Below are 7,680 nucleotides of genomic sequence, written 5' to 3' on the forward strand. Positions count from 1 at the left end.
TGCCATGTTTCTTGTTTGTTTTTATCTGAGTCAAAAATACACAGCAGAGCTCTTATTTATGTTATCTTTTATATTAATGTGATTTCTCCCTCAACTCAAGTTAGGGAATATATAGTGAAGCCATTTGTGTCTGTTATTTTCTTACTGTTATTCAAATATCCATTGCTGATACGTGGTATGTCTTATAATCATGATTATAAATAACATAGCATCTTTTATAGATTAACATTTTTAATGGAACTAATAAATTATCTTATTCTTGTCTTTGAAAACAAGGAAATATATAAATTATTAAAATAATGACAACGTTATTATTTACTATAACTTATCTTATTTTTCTCACATATTTATATTTTCTCACATATTTATAATACATAATTTTACCTCCCTGTTGCTTGTTATTTGATATTCATTTTTGACATTAGGTATTTTTAACCTTTTAAAATAATTTTAACTCTAGAAGAAACAGATCTCTTATCGTTAAACAGTTAAAATAAAGATAAATAGCATAGAATTACTAGATGTATTTTTTCCAGTTCCTTTCGTTTGCTGCCGTTATTCAAATATCTGAAATTTAAGTTTATCCAATATCATATAATCACCATCATCGGATACTCCCGGTTGATTAATATGTAACATAACATAAAATGTTAATGGTTCCGCCGAGGTAATCAGACAATGCATAATTACTAGCACCATTTGAATGAATTTTGTACCTAAATTTATATCACAAATTCTTAACTCTTTTAACTTGCATAAACAAAATTTTAGCGACTTAAAATGAAAGTTATTGATGACTTAAGAACTTCTGTAACTAATCAGAGATTAATGAAACATATACATGTACATCGGACATAGATTAATGATTTTAAACAAAAGTATATAACATGTTTTTGACCAAATCGCCATTCTCCCAAATAAGCCTTGTATCAACCAGAAAATTCAAGTGGTCCGACGGACCAGTGGGTTTTAAAATTAGGTGGTCCTTGCCAAAACCAAGTGGTCTCGGACCAACGGACCACCGCTAATGTCGAGGCCTGGTTAACATGCTGGACTAGTAAGCTAGCCACATGGGTTCAAACCCCTTCAGGGGTAAGTTGTTGTTTCCTTGAACAAGAAACTTTACACTCATTGCTCAGTACTAGTTGATTTCTGGAATGGATTTGAAAGTGTGTCTATAAGCTTTAAATTAAGCTACCTACGCCATTAAACTAAAATAAATTCTGTATATAAAATAAACCAGAATTATGATTTTGTTACAATAATTTTGCAAACCCTGTAATAGTATGTGTAATATTTCTACATAATTTGATGCATTCTGGTGACTTGGTTGTTAAAAATTCTGCAAGATATCTCATGCTTCTGGGGACTTTGAATTATTCTGTGTGATTCTTTAAGGGTATTATCTTATGAAATTTTCTGATAAAATTTATCAAAAGTCAAACTATATTGGTGCCTCCGTGGTCGAGGGGTTAGAATTGATGACTTCTAATGCAGTTACCTCTCTGGCATGGGTTTGATCCCCCGGAGATGCTTTGGTAGTTTAGCGCGGAGGAAGGTAGTCTAGTACCGGTGTAACTCTCCAGGAACGATGGTTAGGAAACTATCCGCCTATATGACTGAAATACTGTTCGGGAAAAGGCGTAAAATGAAACAAACAACAAAACTAAATCCATTATTGTATGGTTGATTCCTGAAAAAGTTGTAACATAGAATGTCTCCGTTATTTAATACACATGAATAATGATAAAGAGAATAGTGGCGGCATGGCCGAGTGGTTAACACGTCGGACTAGTAATCTAATGATCTCTAGTCGCATGAGTTCAAACTCTGTCAGGGGCAAGTCGTTGTTTCCTTGAGCAAGAAACTTGCACACACACATTGCTCAGTACTGGTTTGTTCCATGAATGAATTCGAAAGTGTGTATATAAGCTTATAGCTTCCTACACAATCGAACTAAAATAAATTCTGTATTAACCAAACAGAACAAAATTATTTCTGAATATCTATGAACAAAATGTTCTGGTACATTAAAATATTATTATGCTATTTTAAGAAGGGTTTTATCCATTTAGCAATGATTTTCTGCATGCACCATTAATTTTGCTTTTAAGGCAATAAATTACCATATTTATTTTATACAAGCATTTTGGAAGTATACTTTTTTTAAAAATTCAAATAATAATTTTTCCATCTGTTATATACATGTAGCTTTATACACTTTAAACTTGTCTGAAAAAATGTATGTACAGTCAGGAGTAAAGATAAGGTACAGTTTGATGAACTTGAAAAAGATGTTTCATATACAGTGTAAATGGCCCTTTGTACTTTGTAGTGGAATAACATCTTTAAAGACCTTTTTGGAAGTTTTCATATAGACATATAGGCAAAATTAAAACTGTTCAATAGACTTTATTAGAATTTGGCATGTTAAAATATGATAATGGTAACATTTTAAATTTTAAGCCAAAAAAAAAAATTGGGGGGGGGGGGGGGGGGGTGTCACCGTTCTCTTTGTTGAATGATCAAATCAAGGGCAGATATTAATTCACTATAAAGGTAAACAAAACCTATTTTTTTGCCTATTTTATATAGTTTACTTCCATTTGAGTCAATGTGCAAAATTTCAATAAAGGATAAAGAGTAAGTAGATTTGCTTTTTTCCCCCCTTCTTTTCTAAACATGTGACTTTTTTTACTTAAAAAATGGCCTATTTTTCGAAAAGAAATTTATTACCTTTATTCAAACTAAAAAAATAACAGAAATAAGATGGAATTACCTGTAATTATGTATTGTAATAACAATAAAAAGAAAAACATCCAGAAGTAAAAACAAGATTATACAGTCACGTAAGTTATCTGCCCTTAAAATGACCTCAAATAAGTAAAAAAATTCTGATTCAAAGGCAGATAACTCAGAAGTTACCCTCAAATTTGTTTCGCTTTGACAGAAAAGTTTCATTACAAGGTTATTTCCTTTGTTTTAATCATTTTATTTTATAAACTTTTCTATAGATTTGGTTGAAGTTTATTAGGTTCATCAGCCCTAGCAGTAAATGACTGGTGGAATCCCCTATAATTTCCTGTCAATGTACATATCTAACATTAAGGTTGACTCTGCCATTTCCTATACCTATACAAACCTAATATTTAGGTTGCCTTCATGCCATTTTTGTGTCGCCTCTACGGAGTAGTGGCGACATATAGGGATCACTTCTCCGTCGTCTGTCTGTCCGTCTGTCTGTCTGTCTGTCTGTCTGTCTGTCTGTCCGTGCGTCCGTCACAAAACTTGTCCGGACTTCTCCTCATAAACTACTGGTGCAATTTCATCCAAACTTTACAGGAATGATCAGTACCAAGTCTAGTTGTGCATATTGTCAGCATTTTCCGGTTCAATGATTTTTGTTTGAGTTATGGCCCTTTAATAATTTTTAATTTTAAAGGTTGTCCGGACTACTTCTCTTATACCACTAATGCAATTTCAATGAAACTTTACAGGATTGATCTGTAGCTCAAGTCCTTGCGCATATTGCAAGGGTTTTCCGGTTGAATGATTTTTGGCCGAGTTATGGCCCTTTGATAAAAAGGTTTCTTTTTCTGTGTGTTGCCAGATACACAAAAGCTTGTCCGGACTACTCCTCATAAACTACAGGTGCAATTTCATCCAAACTTTACAGGAATGATCAGTACCAAGTCTAGTTGTGCATATTGTCAGCATTTTCCGGTTCAATGATTTTTGTTTGAGTTATGGCCCTTTAATAATTTTTATTTTTAAAGTTTGCCCGGACTACTTCTCTTATACCACTAATGCAATTTCAATGAAACTTTACAGGATTGATCTGTAGCTCAAGTCCTTGCGCATATTTCACGGGTTTTCCGGTTGAATGATTTTTGGCTGAGTTATGGCCCTTTGATCAAAAGGTGTTTTTTTCTGTGTGTTGCCAGATACGCAAAAGCTTGTCCGGACTACTCCTCATAAACTACTGGTGCAATTTTATCCAAACTTTACAGGAATGATCAGTACCAAGTCTAGTTGTGCACTGTCCGTCTGTCTGTCCGTCTGTCACAAAATTTGTCCTAACATGAAATTGGCCATCATGAGGCGACACATGTGATTACTGATCGCTCTTGTCTGCACTAGCAATATCTTTAACTTCATGCCATTTCCTGCACTGTATGATTTTTAACACATTTCCTACACAGTTGACTTGATGCCAGTTTTTGTACATGTCTCTTAACATTTATACTCGGAACTCTCGCAAGTGGGCATTTGGGCGATTTAAGGGGCCCTTTAAAATTTTTTCTGAACCTCAGAACATCAAATTTAAAATTCGTCTTCGCAGCGTTTTTTTTTAATTTTAACTCCCATATACACGGGCATTTTCAAAAAAATTTAAATTTCCTGGGCCTCCGGCGAAAAATAAAAATTTTGGAATTTTTGGGGGGGACAACAGTTTATGAAAGATAATTAAAAAGCAATTAACACATTAAAAGTGACTTTATTGCAGAGGGCGTACACATATTCCCCCTTTAAATTTCCCCCAAAGTACTGAAAAAAATAAACCCATGGGGAAAATTTTTAGCAAAATTTTTTAATGACACTTGGCACAAATTTTTTTAAAGGCGATTTTTGAAAAGCTTCCCCCCCGGGAAAATTGCTCTTACCATTTTTAAAAGTAATTACCCGAAACCTTCAAAACAAACGGGTTGTGGGAGGGGTCCCGGGCCAAAGGGGTTTAAAGGGTGGTGACTTAAAAATCACTTCCCCCTCCCCACTGGGGGGTTCGAAAAACCTTTACGGGATTTTGGTTCCTTTCATTTTGGAAAAAAGCTATAAAAGCTGGGTTTTTGGGAATGTGGGTGGTTCTACTAAAGGGGGCAGTTCGTCCCTAAAGATAATGAAAGGGAAGGGCCCCTGAGGTTTTCCCTAAACCCAGTTAAGCTGGAACGCCCGCTAAAATGACCTTTTCCCTGTTTGGGTTTTGACGAAAAACCCCCCAAACCCAAAAAAAACAGTGAAAATTTTTTAACTTGATAAAAAAATTAAAAGACACACAGGACACATGTATGAAAAGGGGCTCGATCCCCGTTTTGATAGTATAAAAACAAATTTGGTAAAGAACTTAAGATATTGACCCACATTAGACCAATTATTGACAAATCAAATAAACAGCTACAAAAAGTTACATCAACATCAGTAAATTTTGCCGTAAACTAGTAACTTAAAAATTTTGTTTTACAATGCCTATTGCAATAGCGGATGAAAAAAAAAACAAAACTACAAATAATCATAAAATATTTAATTTAATATAATCAAAATCAACAACTAGAATTGTAAGTGTTTCTGCAGGAAACAAACTTTCATTTGTCACATATTTTTGCAATGGCGATTTTTACGATGAAAAAATAAAGTAACCATAAGGAAAAGTTTTTTGTAAAAAGGTGTCAACTAGAACTTTAAATGTATTTTATTTATGAAAATTACTTCAGGTATTGTTTACACTAATTTAGATTGAGAAATTTGCCAGTATGTGTTGTACAATGAATATTTTCTAAAGGGAGGGGGGGGGGGCAGGTGGGGGGTGGAGTTAATCAGGAAGAAAACAGTATAATGGTCTGATCATAGAGGGTTTTAGGAATTATCTTTCAAATAACTTTCAATCACTTTCTAACAGTTAAGTGTTTCCCATTTGGCACATTAAATACTTGTTTAATTAAAAAAAATAAATAGATCTTAATAAAAATATCTGCATTTTTATTAAATTAAAACAATTTGAATATGTATTCCTATTATGACTACATCTTTTATATATAATTTAATATTAATTGATATTACTGAGTAAATAGATAAAACATCTTTTTATACATCAAATCAATGTGCCTAGCACTTTTTCACTTCTCCCTATGTCATATAGGAGCTGAGAGAGAAGTCACTTCTCCCTAAAATTTTGGTCTAGCTAGAGCCCTGATACAGTCATTTCCTGTACCTACACACATCAGTTGACATTATACCTTTTCTTCAGTACCTGTACACACCCATAACATTTAAATTTACTTACCATTTTACAAACTATTCACATATTTAGCCTTTAGGTTAAGTTTCATGTCATTTCCTTTGCCTGCTTATTTCTTTCATATTAAGGCTATTTTCAAGCCATTTCCTGTCCTTCTTTACATAAAGGTTGACAAAATTGTTTCCCTGTTCCCAAGGTTGACTTAATGCCATTTCTTATACCAGTACATATCTATAACATTTAGATCTACATCATGCCATTTCCTGTTCCTGAATCAGTATGTATCTTCAATATTCAGAGTGACGTCTGGCTATTTCCTGTTCCAGTACTTATCTCCCAACATTTAGGTTGACCTCCTGCCACTTCCTACACATGTACATATCTCTAACATTTAGGTTGATGTAAAATTGACATCATGCCATTTACACTCTTAACATTAAGGCTGAATTCATGTCATTTGCTTTATATAGACATATCTTTAACATTTCAGTTGACTTTAAACTATTTCCTTAACCTGAACTTTAGGCTTACATTAAGATTAAATTCATGCGCTTTTCTTTACTGTTCACATTCTTAACATTTAGGTTGACTTAATAGCATTTTCTGTTCCTGCACACATATCCTACATTATGGTTAATGTTATGCTGTTTCCATTGCCTGTACGCATTTCTTCCATTTTGTTTGACTTTATGCCTCTCCCTGTACCTCTATACATCTCTGAAATTTGGGTTGACTGCCTGCCATTTCCCGTACCTGTACACATCTCCAACCTTTAGGCTGACTATGCAAGTTCCTGTACCATACACATCTCTGTCAATTGGGTTGACTTTGTGCCATTTCCTGTGCCTGTACATTTGGCTAATATTAAGATTGACCTCATTGTTGTTCAACATTAGGTTGAATTCATGGCATTTCATCTTTCTGTACAAACCTCTGACATTTAGGTTGACTTTATGTCCTGTACCATACCTGCAGACATTTAACATTTAAGATGACTTTGTCACTTCCTGTTCCTATACACACCACATCCTTAACATTTGGATTCACTTATTGTCATTCCTTTGACATAACGCTAACGTTGACTTTACGCCATTTCCTTAACCATAATATCTGTAAGATTTAGATTGATTTGACTATGCTTGTACATATATGTAATATATGAGTTGACGTTGTCATTTTGGTTGTCCTTTACCTGTACATGTCTACAATTTAGGTTGACTTTATCCCATTTCCGGAAACCTGTACACATCCCTTATATTTAGATTGAATCCATCCCATTTCCTGTACATGCTTCGACACAATCTAACCTTAACAAGTCAATATCATTTTAAAGTATATTAAGGTCAATCTAGAATACTTCAGCATGTTTGTTGATACATAAGTGTTGCTTTGTTAAGATTATTATCGAACCCAATCTGTAAATAGACAGTGATGTTTTTCACTGTATTTTACAGCCAAATAAAGGCTGTTTCCCCTAGCCCAAAATAAGTATATTTTCTTCTAAAAATGCAAATATTTTCCCCTAAAATGCCTCATGCTCTTCCTTACCAGAACCATGACTTAACAGCATCTGATATAATCTAATATCAGCTGAAAGACAAAAAACTATCCCTATAATTGCCTCTGCTATGTACCATGCATGTTAAATTGAATTGATATTTTTTTTT

This window comes from Ruditapes philippinarum, unplaced genomic scaffold (assembly GCF_026571515.1).
Source record: "Ruditapes philippinarum isolate M1 unplaced genomic scaffold, ASM2657151v2 ctg383_1_1_1_1, whole genome shotgun sequence".
NCBI lineage: Eukaryota > Metazoa > Mollusca > Bivalvia > Venerida > Veneridae > Ruditapes > Ruditapes philippinarum.